At 44.0% G+C, this 20,487-nt stretch overlaps 1 long non-coding RNA gene across 1 annotated transcript; it reads left to right on the top strand.

Annotated features, from left to right (window-relative positions):
* The first annotated feature begins 8,211 nt into the window (after positions 1-8,211).
* Positions 8,212-20,096, top strand: LOC132250229 (uncharacterized). Its single transcript, XR_009461878.1, has 2 exons — positions 8,212-11,400; positions 12,477-20,096. It is a non-coding gene; the product is annotated as an uncharacterized LOC132250229 (long non-coding RNA).
* Positions 20,097-20,487: the final 391 nt, after the last annotated feature.

Raw genomic sequence — 20,487 nt, 5'->3', positions numbered from 1 at the left:
CATATTAAATTTGTTCCTGTGGAAAAAAGAACTATGAACATTCTGGAACTAATAAAGCTATTTTAATCCTAAGGAATAAGCTGCATGTTTTAACCACCTACTTTATCCTTTACTGAGGTTTGCCTCACTACGTAATATAAATCCCTCACCCACGGTATTCCCGTGTAAATAGTTCTGCTATAGAAATAATTTCCACATAAATACTTATAACAACAAAATTCTTCCATGTACTGTAACTAGCCATCTATTTTTTTTTTAATGTAGGGGCTAGTAGCAAGTATCTGAGAAGTCTGCCATTCACCGCAGTGGGAAACAATGAGTTTTCAAGGACAGTAAGCCACATTAACAGTTCTTAGTAGCGCACGTTCTTTCTTGACTGCTTCAGCTGTCTGGGCTTATATAATTTTGCCCAATTGTCACTTGTCCAGTTACGCTGGCTTCATGGCTTGATCCGGGTTCTGGCATGCTACTCAATGCAATTTTCATTTTCAGAAGGCAACAAGATGGGCATCAGGACAGGTGTTCTCCACCCAACCTGTTATTAATACACTGATAGACCTCTGAAAGCACCCAGTCCATCAGTGATTTCATGGGTTTAAAAACAAATGAATCTGAGAAATGCAGCATCTCAGCCAGTATGTGCATTAATATCAAATTAACAGCTATTCTTGTGGGCTCAGTGAAACTGCTCTCATGTACTACAATGACAGAATTGCAAACATGGTTCCCCCCACCCCTTCCAGCCTACCAACTTGTGCTAGCTGAGTCTACAACCCATCATCTATTTTTTTCATATTTTTTCCTTGTTAAAAAAAAAAAAGTATCAGTTGCTCAGCCCACAATTTGAGCATCTTTTTGATGCTTCGATCTGATATAGCCTATGCCAATATTATTTTGTCACTGTTAACTACGAGTCTCATACTCAAAAGGCTATTTATATTATCTCAGCAAATGCACTGCCCTCTCAGCTTCCAGTCTACCAGCACAATCCTTGCCTGCTTAACACCCTGGAAAAACCTTTGGCTGGGGATCAGCAAAGGGAAGTCAGTGCTAAATGATGAATTACTGAAGAGGGTTTTAGCAATTCATCTTAAGCAAGCCATCCATGATGGAGCCATGCAGGTCCTGGTTTGCCAACAACAATGCCAAACTTTTACATTATTCTCCTTTTTATGGAGAACTCTAATGGTAAATGAAAGGTAATGTTTGCAGTCACATTTTCAAGCTATTAATTGTCTGGCAGCAGAAGCTGGAAGCCCAGTCTTAGATGCACATTTTGTTAGGGCAGTGATTCTCAATCAGAGTGCCACAGCATCCTGGATTGATGTGAGATCCTTTTAAGTGTGCCATGCAATATTAGCTCTGGTGTGCAAACAGCTACCCATGGATCATAAGGAAAACTCAGAGGATGGGTCCACATGAACAGGGGTGTGCCTTTGCAGAAGCACAAACAGTAACTATATAAATCTCAGGCGGAGAAGGTGGCAGAGAGGGGGACTCCTGATGACTATGGAGAATCTGCAGCAGCCTCCTCGGGAAGAACTCGACAAGCTGGGAGACAGAAGCCCAATCGCATGTAAGCAGGCAGTTTGCCTCTCCTTCCTTTATTTTCTTTATACGGCCACAGGGGCCTATTGTTTACATTTAACGTTAAGGCCGGTGGTGTGGCTGAGGCTGTATGGGAGGAGGAGGCCTCATCAGTGCAATGAAGCACCGTGATGGAGGGCTCATGAGGCCCTGTGCACTAGAGGGGCAGCACTAGGGCCAAGAGCCCAGAGTCACTTGAAGGAAAGCTAGGAGCCTTGAAGCCGGGTCCTAGTGGGTGGATTTAGGCGAACAGCCCTAGCTACAGAAAAAGGGGCAAAGCCAGAGGGGGCTGAGGCCCCAACAGCCTGGCGCCACAGGGGCGCAGTGTAGAAGGGCCAGTAGGCCTGGCATTGTGGAAAATATGAAACAGAGGGCTGTTAGTCCAAGCAGGTTAAAGAGCTAGAGCCTTGGAGTCAAGCCCTGCTTAGTGAGTTTTGACTGACAGGCCTAGCTAGAGAGAGACGGGGTAAGCCCACAGCAGCTGAGACCCCAACATCAAGAGAAAATTATAAACCACATCTGTGAGGCATGGGCCACATGAAGGGAAGGTTGGAGCATGCATTTTGCCCTTAAGGCAACAGCTCATCATCCTCCAGGTGGTGAGCCTTGGAGCCCATCTGGGAACCTTTGGGTCAGCCTCCCTCTTTAAGAACCAAGAGACATCAAGTTGTGGCAGGAGAGCAAAGTGGGGAAGCGGGTCCCCAGAGGAGGAGGAGAATATAGCAGGACTTGAAGGGTGCCGCACTCACTGGCCTTTAAAAAAAATGCCAACAGAGACGGCTTCCTGTTACACTGGGGCACAGAGTGTCTCAGCAGGGGTAGCCATCCCCTGCGCTGAGGCACCCTGTGTCCTGGCCAACCAGGGAGTGGCATGTGGAGATGGGGAAGCAGGCAGCCCAGGGACCCTAAGGATGGTTCAAGGTCCAGGACTGCCTGCTTCCCCATCTCTGCATGCTGTTAAGCCTGTGCACTGAGGCACCCTGTGCACCAGCTAGCCACAGACCAGTTGGCTGGGGCACAGTGTGTCCCGAGACAAGGGAGCAGGCAGCCTGCTCCCCTGTCTCAAGGCACACTGCACTCCAGCCAGCTGCTCTGTGCTGAGGCATGAAAAGACAGGGGAGCAGCCAGCCCAGGGCTGTCTGCTCTCCCATCTTGAGGCACCTTACAGCCTAGCTATCCAGGGAGCAGCTGGTTGGGGTGCAGGGTGCCTCAGCATGGGGGCTTCACAGCACATGGAGACAGGAGAAAAGGCAGCCCTGGGCTGCCTGCTACTCTGTCTCTGTTTTTGTCCCAGTGCCTATCACACTGGCGTGGTTTGTGTCACTTTTTGTCCAGGTTTGTTTTTTGGTTTTTTGCTACTGGGAAATCCCATTAGCAATTTTTGCCCTGGCACTGCAAATTAGCAGCACCAGGCAATGGTTAATGTGCAGCTCGTGTGGCACTGCAAAGAGGTTCACAGTACCACAAACCACATGTGCTTGCATGTTTGGATCCTGCCAGAGATTTCAAATAGGACTTTGCAGTGTCAAAAAACAGTCTGACTAGGTGTGGTCTTTCTGAGTTCTTTGCAAAAGAAGAATTGCAGTATCACTTTTCTGTAGTCAAAAGAATGAGTGAAAGCTTAAAGCAGGCATTTTCTGAGGGGAGCCTTGCGTCTAACAAGGAGTGTCTTGAATATAAAAAAGGTTGAGAATCATTGTGTTAAAGGACTCTTCAGATATAGAAACCCAATACAGGTAATGACAATAGGTGGATGCAGACAGACATCTTGGGACATGCAGGGAACCAGAGACAATAGGTTCACTAGAGTTGTTTTAAGTTGTTTCACAGGCTCATCTTAGCTATCCCATCTTAGCCAGAGAGATTTTTTTTTTTTACCTCCAATGAAAAGCTGTTCCAGGACCTCACTTTTCTAATGCTTGGAAGCTGCCTTTTAATTTCCAGCCCATATTTATTCATGGCCAGTATATGCTCGTTTGCTTTTGTGCCAACATTGCCCTTTAGCTCAAATACTCCTTCTCCCTTCCAGGCATTTACCCCCAATGTAGTTAGAGAAAACAATCATGTCTCCTCTCAGCCTTTGTTTTGTTTGGCTCAACAAGCCAAGTTCCTCTAGTCCTCCTTTGTACAGTGATGAATATTAGTTTCTACAAGGCTTTGTAACAGATGCCAGCCATGCTCTTGATCACATCCACCTTCTCTCTCCTGGATTTCACATACACTTCTTACCCCCAGAACATTTGCATTGTTATTAAACACAGACAGTTACCTATTTTGCATCCAGAAGCATGCTAACGTATTAGCCAAAACTAAGAAATAAGCAGAAACTGGAACTGTTTGGTGCTCAGCAATTTTGAAGATCTGACAGGTGCCTACATAGACATTTCAGGGCTTAATTTAAGGAAGCTCTTGAGATGAGAAATTATTATTTTGTCCACTTATTGATAATTTAGTTTTTACTTTAGTTGTACTTGTCTTGTTAGGGACATATTAATTACTTTCAGATCCACAGCTTTCCAGTGTAAGATCTGTGCTCTAATGCTGAAGCAGTAGAGAAACATTATTCAATAAAATGTGTTGTATTCAAGGAAGTAATCCTCAAAGTTTATTGTAAAAGTATAAGGGTTATCATATTACAGCCAGTCACTTCATGGCTGAATTAGACACATAGCATAAGAGGAGATCAGCTTTAATTGTACTCTCTGGGCAAGATTCCTGTCCTCACTCCACTGACTTGGTGCTGGTAGGACTTTCATAACCTAACGACAGAGGGTAATGCTGACAGGAAGGGATTGCCAGCAGACACATGGGAACCAAAGAATGTATGTTCAGGGCTGGACAGATGTTCAGGGAGCTTCAGCCAGCATGCTGACAACTCCCTATGGCTGTAGCTACCACTTGCTCCATGTTAAAGCATAGAACAGAGGGTACAGAAAGAATTAAGTATCCCTAGGCTGCCTGAGTTTCTTCCCCAAACCTCCATGAGGCTGGCAATGATTAGGAGTGGTCCTTTCCATTTATCTACAGCCCTTCCCAGTGCTGTGCACCCTTCCCATGTAGATTCTTTCCCTATTAATGTCCTGGTGCCCCAGAAGTGGGAGGAGGATACACCAGGAATAACGCCCTCCCCCCCAATTCACTACAGTTGCAGGCAGAAGGATTTAATTTTTCTAAATGGAAAAGACACATCTGGCCCTGAATAGATCTAAGGAAACCACACCTGCATGTGGCCATTATATGAACAGATAGGCAGGCTGAATTCATAGAGTAAATTATCAAAGTAAATGATTCACTCTCCTCTAACTCAGTCCCATTATGCTTTATCATTTGCCAGTGCTAATGTCATTGGTTAAGTGCATCTGATTATTTTAGCTTGGCAAAAGGAACCAAAAGGTTTATTCCCTGTTGACATTTTTGTTAGATTTTGATGTTGAGCCATTTACTTGAAACCTGTAATGAGGATGGTATCTTGTGCATTTGCCACTGTGAAAAACCATGTTCCCTATAGAGGAACCTCCATGTTTTATATGCAGTCCCAGTTGTTACTGTCCCATAAGTTGTCAATGTTCAGTTCTTCTTCTTTGGCTGGTCAAAACCAAAAGTGCTACCTCTTTTCACTTGCCTTTTAAATCCAGCATCAAAAATGTACAGCTAGATTCTATACCGCAGATAAATGTGATCCAATTCCACTGTGCTTACGTCCCTGAAAAACTGTTAATGTGTCTGCTTTGGTAAAATAGTTTTCAGGCAAAGATGAAAGTAAGTCACAAAAGGCAGTGAGGAGGAAGAAAGCCCTCTCACTTTTTGTATTAATGGTTCTCAGGGTTTTGAGCAGAATGGAATGGTTATTCCTCCATCACCAGGGCAACATGGCTTGCCTAGAAAGCTCCTGAGCATCATCCATTTACCCACTCTTCCTCTTATGCTCCAAACCTAGAAGTATTCCTGGGAAACCACTTTAGGGTGTTACTCTGCAGTCATTCCAAGTGTTGAGAGCAGTCCCCAGGATGGCCCTACAATGGGCTCCCCAGTGTATTTCTGGGTTTGGGGCATGCAAGTAGGTTTTTGGGGCATAGTTGGGAAGGGCCTGGCTGGTACAGGCTACCATGAGGCTATGGATATGTTCTCAGATCCCTAAGTTATTCTTAGATATCTGGCAGTGGAATAGGATTTAGCCCCTAGGGAGCATGTGAAGGGATATCAACTTGTTAAGCTTCTCTTTTTAGGAAAACTAGAGAATTATTTGGATTTTTCTCTCCACCATTTACAAGTGAACTTTAATGTCCCCAAAGGATGTGGACAGTAGAGACTGAAATCTTTTTTCCATTCATTTCTCACATGGCGTATTGTCTTCTAAGTGCAGGGACTGCTGAAAATATCACTAAATACCGTAGTGTAGTTCATATCAGCATTGGAATAGTACCTATTGTTGTACTGCTAATCGGTTGTTCTGCTAATCAGGTTAAGTAGCTGCAAACACTTCTCCCACAGGAGTAGATTTGAGATGATCAACCCATTTCACATAACATCCCAAGTAACCATTAGAGGGCAATAGCTTTCCAGTTCCAACCAACCTGGGCTAAATCTGAACCCAGGACCTGAAAGATAAGAGACTCTACTGACAAGCCTTTGAATCATCAGAGGAAATAATGAACCCAGATCTTGAAATGCTGAAATGGGAGAATGAAATCTGCACTTGCAGATGTTTCTTTGGGGTAGAAATCTTCCACTTGAGCCAATAAGCAAACAGACGCTCCAACAGTTCTGTCTCTACTAAGTCAACTGAATCATCCTGCTAAATCTTGCAGCTTTGAGCCAGTCAGTCAGCAGACATGAGAATTACTGTGGACTGTCTAAGTGAAGGGGCAACCTTTCCAAACCAAGAATCCCGATTTTTCAGTTGTGAGTCCTGATAATGGGTATTGTGACTGCTTGCGCTAGGATGAGGCATTCTCAGTTGCCTTCAGGCTAAGGCCTGAAGAGGGATTCTGGTCACTATCACATATGGCAATACATTATGTTAAAGGTAAAACTGCCTTCAGGCACTTCAAGGAACTGCCCAGAGAGGCAAAAAAACCCAACAACCCCACCTTGAAATCTAACAAAGTCACATAACACATTAAGTGTAAGGAAGCACCTGTGATGTCTGCTGTCTATTTGAGGAGGCTTTCAAATAATAATACTTAGCATCCAGGATATAGGGTTTTAGATATTCCAAGCATTGTACAAATATCAACTAATTAATCCACCCAGCATCCCCAGAAGGCGAGTGAGTAAACAGCCCCACTTCACAGACTGAGGAATCGGACAGAGAGAAAGCTCTCTCAGAAGAAAGGAGCCAAAACAGTGTTAGAACTTGACCAAAGGTGTATCTGACAGGGTTAGTGCCCTGGGCCAGCAGAAAACAGCTGCTGCTGCAGGGCCAGGTTTCAGCACTGCCAGCAGCAATGGGATTAACACAGCAGCTGCCAAGTGTTTGAATACTCTCATGCCCTGCCGCTGCTGTCATTGCTTCCCAACCCAGGCAGTGGTGTGAAACACTGAATTCAGCAGCTGTGGGGATGTGAGAGGATCTCTGCACTCATATGTATTACCTCCAGACTGCTGGCCACACCCACACTGGCATCATCTCCTTTGGGGTAGGGGGAGGCTTATGAGGTGATTCCTGCCTCCACACCTTGCAGCTGGAACCTCCAATCTTGCTACCTCTATTCCAGCGCCCCCCACCCCATCCACTCATGACCTTGGGCTTGTGTCCTGCTTGCCTACTTGTAGTTAGGCTACTGTTTTGGATTCCTATTGATCTGCTCTTTCTGCTATACTAAACATTGGAAGCTTTAATAAGCTTTCCACTTTTAAGATCCCTAAATGTTAATTGTTCTGTCCAGAACCACATAATTATAAGGGTTACTGCATGTCCATAACTGTGTTTTATCCTTATTCTGGTAGCAAAAATACGAAGAGTGGCTTACCATTTTGTGAGAATGACTTGTCCCTAATCTACCAAGTTGTTTATGCTCTATGTCCTCACAGAAGCCAGGCGTGTTGAACAAAGGCAATCTGTGATCTTTTATGATCAGCTTTATAAAACTTGTTTAAGCAACCTGTAAGTTTATAAGGGGTGCTCACCAGGATCTGGGGGAAATTTTGTTCACCAGAGCACCTCAAGGGATGACAAGGTCTACCGGTTATAAACTCCTGCAAGACCATGTCAGGCTGGACATAAGGAAGAATTTCTTTACTGTCCGAGCCCCCAATGTTTGGAATAGCCTGCCATCAGAGGTGGTTCAAGCACCTACTTTGAACGCCTTCAAGAGAAATTTGGATGTTTACCTTGCTGGGATTCTATGACCCCAGCTGACTTCCTGCCCCTGGGGCAGGGGACTGGACTCGATGATCTTCTGCAGTCCCTTCCAGCCCTACTGTCCATTAAATCTATGAAACCTGGCTGATAACCCAGGCCAGCTGAATAGCAGAGAAGATGCCTGTTTATCTGACTAGTAATTTTTGGAAGTTTAGAAGAGTATTCGATTGATACACAGACAACTTTGCTTCTTGTGAATAGAAACATGTATTTGCCTGTAGTGCATACTGTATACAAGGGTGTGCGTTTGTTGTAATAGGTATTCATGTTTTGTGTTATCTACAGATTTTCTTTTACCAAAGGCTTTCAGAAACTCTCAGGACTGGAAGCAAGACTGCAGGACAGATGAGTAAACTTTAAAGATGTCATTATTTGGGGTTACAGACTTTATGCTTATGTGACTCTACCCTCCACAATCACCCCTTCCACAATATTCTGTTATGTGTGGGAGTAGAATGGTTCTGAATGGCAATGAAAGTGATGATTACACTGTAATCAGTCCAAGTCATCTGGTACTGCAGATGAGCCGAGCACCAATTTGTCAGTAGCACTGTGGAATTTCTTGCTTTTAATGATCAGCAATGTTGTGATTTTGACAAAGGAAGATTTTTCTAGCTCATCAGGAGAGAGAGCAGCAAATTGTTCACAGCTTTACACTTCTAAAAGCTAGTGTTGTGGTTCAGATCCTGTCCACTCTGAAAGGTGCTCCAGAGACAATCATTGGTAGTTAGACAGCCTCCTATGTGATATTGGATAACTCATTTCAATACTGCACCCCAGGTCTCCAGATGTAAAAGCAGGTTTATTTTTCCCTCTCCCACACTTAGTTTGTCATCTAAAGAAAAAGGAAAAGAACTGTTGGAGTATGTTCAGTACCTAAAATGGTGGTGCTCAACTTGCAACCTGTGGACAAGATCTGGCCCATGGAGTTGTGTCATCCAGCCTGCAGGATGCCCCAGGGGTCTGGGAGAGCGGTGACACTGAATGCTGCCACTTCCCCCCAGCTGCCAAATTTCCAGGCTCCAGAGGCCAGATGACATGGCAGTGTGTGTAGGGCACTATTGGGACCCTGGGGACAGGGCCACAGAAGTTCAGCATATGGGACTAGGGCCACTTGCAAGATTTGGGGTACAGGGTAAGAACCATACTCCATGGGCACCTGATCAGGACTCAGCCCCATAGGCAGGATCAGGACCATAAACTGGATGCCACCTGTGGGCGAACCCTGCACTATGCATCTGTATTGTAGGGATGAAAAGGCAGGGAACCACTGGCCCAGGACACTGAGTCCTCATGTAGCACTTAAAAGACAGGTGGCAAGCATTAAAAGTTACTTCTTTCCCCAAAATGTGGTTTCCTTTTACACCAAAGAATAGTAGAAGGATATCTGCAACATAACCCTGTGACCCTCTCTACCATGTCATGGCACCTCTAGACAGTAGTTTGGAAGTGAACACTGAAAAAACACAACAAAACCCACATTTAGTTTCCTTCAAAGTCCATGTAGAGCAGAAGAACTTTGCCATTATACCTGTCAAGTCTTAATCATGTCAAGTAGCAGATTACTGAACTCTGAGGGCAAAAAATTATGCATTACTGTTGGCAAAACTGCTCTCATCAGCCAGAGGGGAAATAAAGTGCACAGCATACACATGAAGAATCTTGTATTCCTATTATGTGCTGTGAAAGCAAAGATTTCTGTGGACAATATCTTTAATTGGGCCAGCTCCATGGTTGAGATGCATTGAGAAGCTTGTCTAAATCTAAGACATTCTTCATCTTGACCTCAGAAAGATAGTTAAGAAAGTGTGAGTTATTGTAGGTAATTGGGCAGCACAGAACTCATCAGGGGCTACAAAACCTGCCTGAGAAGCTGGGTAAATGCTTGGGTGGATGTCCTGGGACAGAGCTCCATGATATCCCTATTGGCTCTCTCTGAGAGAGCATGGGTCTCCTACACTGCCTCCTGTTATAAAAATGAGGAGTTTCCCCAAGAGATTTAAGATTCATGGTAGCATCCTGGAAGTGGACAGTGTAAGGGCCTTCTATCTAACAGAGGGCCCAGAAGATGAAATGGCTCAACCCAATCCTGAACCCCAGCAGAAGCTGGTTCATTTCATAGGCACTATGTTAAGAAAAGTCTCTCTGCATTACAGGTAGGGCACAACCTGGTCTCCATCCCAAACTCAGCTGCTATTTTACAGCGGGGAGGCAGAGACCATCACTGAGATTTAAAGTTCCAAACTTGCTCAGATCCATCAAGATGATGTACCTCAGGTTGAACTCAACACTAAATCATTGGTTCTCAACCTTTTCTGACTCAATACACTCCTCATTAGACTCGAGGCACCCCAGAGTGCCCTGGGACCCTGGTTGAGAATCACTGCACTAAGCAGACAGCTAGTGAACAGCATGACCCCTGATACAATATTCTGTCACGGTGCTTTGGGGTGCTTAGCTAGTGGGTCTCTGCACAAGGTATTCAACTTAATTTGTTAACTGCCTGGGACCCAATATCAAAAACTAATTTATATATGACAGTCCTTACCTCCTTGCAAGGGTGCTGGGCAGTGGAGTGGAGGCAGGAAGAAACCCGAGTCTGTGCTTGTCTGCTTAGGTAATCTCCTCACACCTTGCTGGCACCCTTCAAAGGGTCTCTTGGCAGCCCAGGATTCCCTAGCACTGTGGCTGAGAATCACTGTGCTAGTGAAAAGCAGGACCCCTGATACAATATGTTGTCAGTGGTTTGCAATACTTAGCCAGTGGGTCTCTGTATAACGTATACAGTTTAATTTAAGTGGAACATCATGGTTGCACCTAAATAAAATGCATCTTAGACAGGAATTGGGAAAGGTGCAGAGCATTGTGGCAAGGCCCTGAACCAGCAGAAAGGGGCTCCTTGCCAGCTCTTAGCGGTAAACTTACACTGGTCACCAATGGGAATCCAGGAGGAAAAAAAAAAAGAGGAGCATGCCATCTTGACAACTGGGAGACATATGACTTCAGTTGAGGAGGTGGTTCCAGATTTCCCCCTTCCTCTGCAGGCAGGTCTTTTACCAATTTCTGTTTTCCTTGAATTGAACTGAATCTACCCTGCTTATTCCTTCCAGATTTTGGAACATCTGTACCTGACAAAAAACAAACAAACATAGCAATGGAAAGACCACAGCATTTAAAAGTCTCCTTGGATAGATATTCAATGAAAGCAATGACAAGGCTGACTCCTGTGGGAATGCTCAAGTTAAGTTAAGACTCCTTGGCAAGGATGGACAGCTACACTAGCACTTTGAAAGAGGAAAGAACTGAGACAGCTTTAACATAAGCTCAGCTCCCTTTGCCAGGTGTCATCGTGGTGCTTGCAGAATCTTTTGATCAGTGTCAAAGGCCATGGCAGATCAATAGGATGAGGGACTGATCTCTTTTCATAGCCAAGAGACCATCATCTCTAGGTATGACAAATGCTGACTCCATACCATAATCTGGCTTGAAGCCTGATTGAATTTACAATACTGGAGAACATCAGGCACTTCTGTAATCAAGGAAGTTGTGCATGAGTTAGTTTTTTGGATCAGAGGGTAATTGGGATCAGAGGATGGACAAGCAGAGACTCTGTGGGTTAGGATCCAAGGGGGTCAGGGGGAAAGGGACCTGGTGGTGGGGGTCTACTACAGGCCTCCACACCAGGAGGACAAGCTAGACTGGGAATTTTCCAGGCAGCTCTCAGAGGCTGTGCGGTCTAGAGATATGGTAGTCAAGGGGGACCTTAACTACCCAGATATATGCTGGGAGGAACAGTCAGCTAGATCTAACCACTCACGCAGGCTCTTAACCTGTATCCAGGACCTTCACCTAACACAGGAGGTAAGGAGTCCCACCAGAGGTAACGCCTTGCTTGAGTTGGTGTTGGCCACAAGGGATGACCTGGTGGGGGACCTGCAGAACCAAGGCAACCTAGGGGACAGTGATCACCAAATGATAAAATTCACTATCCAGAGAAGGGTGAGCATTATACTCATCAGGACACAGATGATTTATCACGACTTTAATAGGCTCAGGGGACTGGTTAGCAGGGTACTAGGAACCAAGAGCCTAGATGCTCTGGGGATCCAGGATGGGTGGTCATTCCTCAAGGAAACCATCCTTTGGGCTCAGAGTGAGACAATCCCATGGCAGAGAAAAGGAGGCAAAGGGGCCAGGAAACCCCTTTGGCTAACCAGGGTCATCCAGGATACCTTAAGGGCAAAAAAAGAAGCATATAGGAAGTGGAGGCAGGGAGTAGCTAGCAAGGAAGAGTACACTTCCTTGGCCTGTGCCTGCAGGGGGTCAGTCAGGAAGGCAAAGGCAGATCTAGACTTCAGGCCTTCCTGACTGACCTAAAAGTCCTTCTTTAGGTATGTTGGGAGCAAAAAAGAGGGTGCAGGGTAGCATAGGACTCCTACAGGATGGGCAGGTGGGCTTAGTGATGGACAGCAGGGACAAGGCAGAGCTCTTTAATTAGTTTTTTTGCCTCTGTCTTCTTAAATAGGAACCTAGACGAACCTTCAATATGCATCAGACACCAACAAGGGGAACATCAGCTGACCAACAGTCAGTGCCGACACGGTAAAAAGACACCTGGAGGGAGTGGTCATATTCAAATCACCAGGACCAGAGGGACTCCACCCATGGGTAATGAAGGAATTAGCAAGTGTCATAGCTGAACCAGTGGCAAGGATACATCAGCACTCATGGTGCTTGGGTCAGGTCCCGGAGGATTGGAAGAACACCAATGTCACCCCAGTCTTTATAAAGGGGAGGAAGGAGGATCCAAGGAACTACAGACCAGTCAGCCTTCCCTCTATCCCTGGGAAAATCCTAGAAAAAATTATCAAAGAACACATTTGTGGGAGCCCACCAGCTAATGTGATGCGGAAGGGTAACCAACATGGATTTATAGCAGGCAGGTCCTGCCTGACTAACCTAGTTTCTTTTTATGACAAGGCCACCAAAGGTTTAGATGCAGGAGTCGAGGTGGGTGTTATCTATCTGGACTTCAAGAAGGCCTTTGACACGGTATCCCATACCATCCTTATAAATAAACTGAGGAGGTTTGCCTTGGATGATTATACAGTAGACTGGGTAGCAAACTGGCTCAAGGGTCGCACTCAGAGAGTGGTGGATGGGTCGGTGTCAACCTGGAAAGATGTGTGCAGTGGAGTCCTTCAGGGCTCAGTTCTGGGGCCGGTGCTGTTCAGCATCTTCATCAGTGATCTGGATGAGAGGGTGGGAAGCACCCTGTCCAAATTCGCGGATGACAAAAATATGGGGTGAAGCTAACACCCTGGAGAGGAGGGAGCAGATCCAGGCTGACCTGGACAGGTTGGGGAAGTGGGCAGAGAGCAACAGGATGTAATTCAATAAGGACAAGTGCAAGGTGCTGCATCTAGGGAGAAAGAACTGCCATCATACCTATAAAGCTAGGGGGTGACCTTCTCAGCACCACTGAGGCAGAAAGGTCTTAGAATTACTATTGACTCCAGGATGAACACGAGTCGTCTGTGTGATGAGGCAGATGTTAGAGCCAATCGCACCTTGTCGTGCATCTGTAGGCAATTCACAAATAGGTCCAGGGTGGTGATTCTCTCTCACTGGTCAGGCCGCAGCTGGAGTACTGTGTCCAGTTCTGGATGCTGCAGTTTAAGTAGGATGTGGACAACCTGGAGAGGGTCCAAAGAAGGGCTACTCGTCTGATTAGAGGCCTGCAGGGAAGGCCCTATGAGGAAAGGCTAAGGGACCTTAACCTCTTCAGCCTGTTCAAGCAAAGGCTGAGAGGGGACCTTGTGGCGACGTACAAGTTCATAAGGGGAGAGCAACATGAAGTAGGCGATGATCTGTTTACCAGGGCACCCCCTGGAACAAGGAACAATGGCCATAAGCTGTTGGAGAGTAGGTTTAGACTGGACGTTAGAAAAAAAGTTCTTACGGTCAAGGTTGCCAGGCTCTGGAATGGGCTCCCAAGGGAGGTGGTGCTCGCCCCATCCTTGGGGCTCTTCAAGAGGAGACTGGACAGGCACCTGTCTGGGTTCACATGACCCCCGGTTTGGTGACCCTTTTCTTGCCTGCCAGGGGTAGGGGGTCAGACTAGGTGGCCCACTGAGGTCCCTTCCAACCGTAGAATCTATGAGCTCTGGACTGATTTGAGAACTGCTCTAAGTTCTTTGCTGCTCAGTGAATACCTGCAATACTAGGCAAAGCTCTCCTAGTTTTTCATGCTTTAATAGAATGCAACTAAATCTTGGCCATTATTGGAAGAGATAATAGTAAAAATAACAAAAAACTTATCAGAATATCCTAAAGTCACAGGATAGACTGATAGCTTCTGAAATCATAGAAACTCTTTGGTTTGTCATCCCCAACCACAGAACACATCAGAAATAACACAAAATGTAAAGCAATGTTCATACATGTGCAAAATTGTTAATGAAGAGCAAGAAAGCAGGTGGCAGAACACAGGTTGGAGTTTTCACAATCATGTCAGAGACCAAAACTCATTTTCCATTCAGAATGATTTTTTTTAGACAGCACTGAGTCTCAGCAGCCTAACTAAGTAGTACAAAAGATAAGGATATCCGTGGCGTATTCCAGCCTAGTCAACAGCCATGACTATTCCAGCCATGAAGTGGAACGAAGAGAAGACTGAGAACAGGTAAAAGGAAGACTAACATAAACCAAAAACTGAAGTGGCTGAGGTGCAAGAGTCACTGGATATAAAGAAGAAACATGTAATCCTAAATCACTGAGACCCCCACACTCAGCCAACTGTGATCCAGAAAAGGAAAACAGGTTGAGGTCCCAGCACTTAAGTCTCATAATATATGATGAAACAGTAAAGGTCCTTATAAAATGTCAGGGTCGCAGGCGTGGTTGTGTCACCCCCTGGTAGCTCCGCAACCATGCCCACTCCACCCTTAGGGCAGCATCCTGTTTCACCTGTCACACCTAAATGGAAGTAATAATAGATAAGGAGGCTGCCCACAGACCTGTGTGTGGCCCCAGTTCCACTGAACCCCTGCTAGGGTCCCCAGCACCCCACTGGTCCACAGGCCCTTCACTGGGCCTTACTTAGTAACTGTGCCATTGGATGGCACTGCCAGCTTTAAGGGCTAGTTGCGTGGCTCCAAATCTTCTTCTATACCACACCCCATGCCTTGCAGGTGTTACTGTAACAGTGTCCCCTCTGTTGGGGCTTTGCCTCCTTGGCCTGCACCCCTTTACTTTCACTAAGCCTTCTAGTCTAGCCCAATGTGTTGGACCTGGCCCTGAGGCACTAGCTTTAATCTATCCCCTCTGGTCACTAAGCCCCCTTTTGCCAGAGAGGGGCGCAGCCGCGCCTGGACCCTGTATGGCTGTGCCCTGCTCGGATGCCGGGCCCCTGGCCCCTGTGTGGCTGCTGCCTAGCCCTCTCTGCCCTGCCCCTGGCCCAGCTCAAGGTAGTCATGTGCCCCTTGGGCACTAATAGAACTTCTATAACCTCCCCTTACAGTACCAACCCAAACCTCTGGTTTAAACACAATGTAAACATAAGCCCCTGGACTACAACATAACATATAGGAATAGCAGCCCTCTTTCACTTCAAGAGTGTAAACCTGCACTCAGTAATACAGCATGCTAGGCTCCTTCTGAGCTCCCTGAGCCCCACTGCTTCTGCAGGCAGTGAAGTGAAGTGAAGTGAAGTGAAGTGAAGTGAAGTGAAGTGAAGTGAAGTGAAGTGAAGTGAAGTGAAGTGATCAGCCCAGCATCCCTGAGTGGCACCCCTAGGTAGGCGCTCCTTCCCTTGCAGCTGCCAGGGAGAGACTCCCTTACTAGCCCCAGCCTTGGGCTTATATGTTCCCAGGACCCTGTCTACATCTGGTCAGCTGACTGCCTGCAGGTGTCTGCTAATTATCCCATTGTCCTGGTCCTGGTGACCTGCAGCTGCTGCTTAGCCTGCAGTGCTCCCTGGTTGAGCTGCTATTATCCTAAAGTAACAGGGAGTCCCAGGCGCTCTGTTACAGTCCTAAATATCCTTCAGAATGCTGCGGGATTTGCCATCAATCTGTTTGGGAGGGAACATAGAAAGCAACTCTAACTTGATAGTTACAGAGCAATATAATGTTATCTGTGAAGGTGATTGCAACCTTTTGACTTTATATGTTCTCCACTGAAACAGAAATGCTAGGCATGTCTCCATTTCAGAACTCACAAAACTTGACAGAGAGCTTTAGTTTAGAAGAGAAAGAAGTAATGAAGTGGGAAGAGGGGTGAAAGAGGAGGATCTTTCATTTCACACAAGCAATTCCATGTATGTCATTCCAACACACAAGGCAGAAGGTAAAATAGTTTAGCAGCTGAAGTTGACTAAGACCCATAAAGACAGGATTAAAAGGAAACATGCAGGAAGACTTGAAAGTGGTAATAAGTCAGACTGATATAGGAGAATTAGGCTTTTAATTTAATTGCAGGAATTGGTTGGCAATATAATGATTTCCTACTTTCAAAGTATTACTACTTCCAGTTCTTCTCACAGTTTGCTTTCTTTGGGAATTTACCTCCCAAAGAACCCCAGTTAGAGATTAACATTTTAAAGAAGACCAAAAGCAGTACAGCTTTCCATATTTCTTGATGGAAACACCCAACCACAACTATAGCTACCAGGTTAACCTGGTGACACTAGGCAAATAACTCTATAGGTTCCTCCTTTCCTAGGCTTCAGGAGTAACAATTTATCCCATCAAACTTCATCCAGTAGCTGTTTACTATTATTATACTATACCTTGATGGTATAGGGATGTACTGCTTTTCTCTTCCTTCTTTAGAAGCTTCCAGCCTAGTTCCATCAATAAAAAGCAAGTCCAACAACAAAGACCTAACCCTATATTTTCCCACTGTATTCGAAACCTCACCTACCAATGAGCAAAAAGTGACTCTATTTATAGTGGCCATCCCATAATACACTATCATATGATCTGAAACAACATCTCCCCATGGCCACTCCCTGCAAACTACATCTCCCACAATTCTTCTTCACTAATAAAAAGCAAAACAGCAGCATTTGCTCCCAAAAGGACTAGCACTATCTGATAAAAGGTACAATCTATAGGTAAGAAAGAAAAAAGGAAAGAAGAGAGGGAGAGTAGTGCAGCAAGTTAACAATACAATGTTAACAAGGAGTTACAATGTGATATCTAAGGCCCTAGGATAAAGTTATAAGTAACTGAAATAAAAAACCCTCAAACAAGGGGAAACACCAGACAGCAATTCCCTTGAATCCTCAGTGTAAAGGCTAAGAACAGCTGATGTGGCTTCATAAGGAGTTACTAGAAGGTTTGATGCTTAGGAATACAACCTGCCCTCAAATGGCAGAGACATTAAACACTTTTAAGATCCAGCCTCAATACAAGACAATGGAAAAACCACTTGACAAGAGTTGAATGAATAAGAAAGGAAGGTGTTGGAAATCTAACGTGATAAAGTTCAAGTGAAAGAACCCTAGGAAAATGGAAATGTATATGAATCAGCTGGCATAGAGAATGAAGGATATCAGTTAATGAACTTTGTGTCCCAAGAGTAATCATTCTTGAAAAAGAATATGAAATGAGTGGGTGCCAAGAAAGCATAAGCATAGCTCCAGTTTCCAGAGACAGAAGGATAATCCCAGCCTATTATGTCAGTCTTTCTCTACTAAACTAATAGAACAGGAATAAAAGTCACTAAGCATATAGAAAATAATGGAAATAAGAATAATTGTCAGCCCAGTCTAGAATTAATAGGAAGCCTCACATTAAATGCCTGATCCAAAGCTCCTGGAAATCAATGGGAACCATCCTGTTAACTTTCATGGGCTTTGGAATAGATCCTATATGGTAGATTTTCAACCCCAACCCTTTTAATTTCACCAAAAGGAAATTGATCCCTTAGAAATGACAGATGTTGTCTGTCATCCCAGAGAAGAGTTATTCTGATCATTTTGAGGAGAGAGAAAATCAGCTATGGTATATCAAAACATTACCTTTTTTCAGTTTTTAAATATTTTCTTAATATGTCTTTGATTAATCTTATTTCCAAAGTGATTTTGCCATCAAACTCCAAGTACATTTGCTTAGACTTTCTGACAAAAAGTGCTTTGCAGTATTTCAGGAAGTTAGTTGGGAAGTTAAGTAGAGCTATATTTAGATATACACAAACAAATTATATGTTTATAAACAGGTTTATATTATATAAACAGGTCTGTTTTTATATAGGCAAAAATATGACAATTCTGTGTCCACTCCTCCACTATTTCAGCCAGTTGAACTCAGCAACACACACATTTCCTGTGGACTTGCTAATTGGCCATGGGAGACCCACTGTGGTGGCTCTCATATGAGCTGGATTTCTTCCAGATGATCATTTGCATTAACCCAATTCTGATTTTTAGTACTCATAAAAAGGGAAATTAAAAAAAAAGTAACTTACAAGTGACAAAACCAAAGGTGCATTTCAGTCCAGTCCAACTAACTCCTTCCCACCCCCCCAATACAATTTCCTTAAATAAAAAAAAAGAGAATCTATCACTTTAAAAAATGTTAAAGGTGCATAAATGAATCTGCAAGGGATCTTGCCAGTTCCCCCACTGTTATGATATTCTTCATTATTTGCTGTCTCCACACACAAGTTGCTTTGCTCCCTCAAACTTGACCCCAGTCACTAAAAAATTGCAAAAAATATATAAAGACCAACACACACATTACTAGGAGATGATAAAATCATGCTATCATTTTAGGAATATAAGACTGGAAGTTGTGGCCTGGGTCATCAACACCCATCCCCATAATGCTCTAGAACTAGTTTAGTCAATGTAACCTGAACTATAATATTACTTCTTGCCAGACAAATGCAAATGTTATTTAATTGCTGCACAATATACTTAGAATTCAGGTGTGACTGAATACAGACTAGCAAGGTCAAAGAGATGACAATTGGTAAAGGTCAAGGAGGTGACAATTAGTAGCACCAACTGGATAGGAAGAAAACATGCAAAGGCTTATCAGGAAATAGCTGGCTCCTTTCACTGCTGCATTTTATAGTGTCTGCAGCTGCCTATTTTTAATGACCCAAACATGAAATCAGGACCAAGGGGAAAGAATATGAAGAGACAGTTGTAAAATCAGAAGGGAAAGGACAGAGAATGAGGATCTGCTGGGAAAGGAAGTAACAAGAAACCAGGGAGGTGTTATATATTTCAAAAAATAATTGCAAAGGAAAGTGTGGTCTGAGAGAACAGACAATCCATGCCCAGGAAAGGCCTGAAGTGATTATTAGTTGCTTTGGCTCAGTCTTCACTAAGAAGCATAAGGATAAGAGGAACTTAACCAATAAGAGTTAAGTTAAAGACCCAGGAAGGAACAGTATAAAAATGAAGATATTTAAATCTAATATAATTCACCTCAGAGTTGTGAAGAAGAAGAGAAGTGTCTGAACTATCAACTTTTCTGAGAACACAGCGAGGACAGGTGAAATATCAGGGGACTGAAGAGGCAACCAAATAGAACGCCTATTTTTAGGCAGAGGAAGTCACTGGGGACTACTGACCAATAATATTAACTTCAGTAACTGGGAAATGTCTACACTAAATACTCAGTAGTGAGCAGTCCATCTCTGCATATTTCAGAAGAAAACAGAGTGATAAACATTAGTCAGCATAGGCAAATCCATAGCAAATCATTCCAAACACACCTATAAGGCAAAATTCTCAGCAAGTGTAAATCAGCATGATCCACTGGTGTATTTGAACTGGTGGTCTGGCCCAGTGTCTTTTTTTTTTTGGTCTGACAGCAGGTAGAACACATTGGGAATTTTCTGATGAAATGTTTTTTGTTGAAAAATGCCAATTCATTGAAACCAAAATTCTTTTGCAGGAAAGGGGCAATTTTGAAGAGTTTCCTTTCAAAGTATATTTAAATTAAAGCTTTGAAATTGTTGTAATTTTGATGTTTTTAAAAAATAACAGTAAACTCTATTTCTTGGTTTGAAATAACTTCTCTTTTAGAAATGTCTAGTTAATTTACAGTTAAAATGCAAGAAAAGAATAATAAAAAAAAAAGGAATTGAAAGCAAAATTAAGCATTGCAGAATTATCAGAACAAGACTTTTGAACTGACCCAGTTATTTTTTTGTGGGAGAGCATTTCAGTTTGCATTAATTTCAAGATTTTGACTTTTTTGTCTAGATTGGGGTGAGAAAAAAGGACATTTAAAAAAATTCTTTTAGTAGAAACTATTTTTTACTGAGTTCTAACAAAATTGTAGCAGCTGAAGGAGGTTTGAGGTGAAGTGGGGCGGTGATGGCTGATGCCCATGCTGTACTCTACTGCAGTAGGAGTGCGATTGGTTTTCTACAGATCAGTCCTTTTTAGTGCATATCATCCGTATAATGGATAAAGAAATAAATAGCTTCTTTTCTCTTCTGATATCCCCAATCCCCAGGTCTACTCCCCTCACATATCTATTCTCTTGTGGCTATTCTGTGCTTCCACTGTC

The sequence above is a fragment of the Alligator mississippiensis genome, chromosome 4 (assembly GCF_030867095.1).
Source record: "Alligator mississippiensis isolate rAllMis1 chromosome 4, rAllMis1, whole genome shotgun sequence".
Classification (NCBI taxonomy): Eukaryota; Metazoa; Chordata; order Crocodylia; family Alligatoridae; genus Alligator; species Alligator mississippiensis.
Note: the sequence above shows the minus strand (reverse complement) of the source record. Positions and strands in the feature narration are given on the sequence as shown.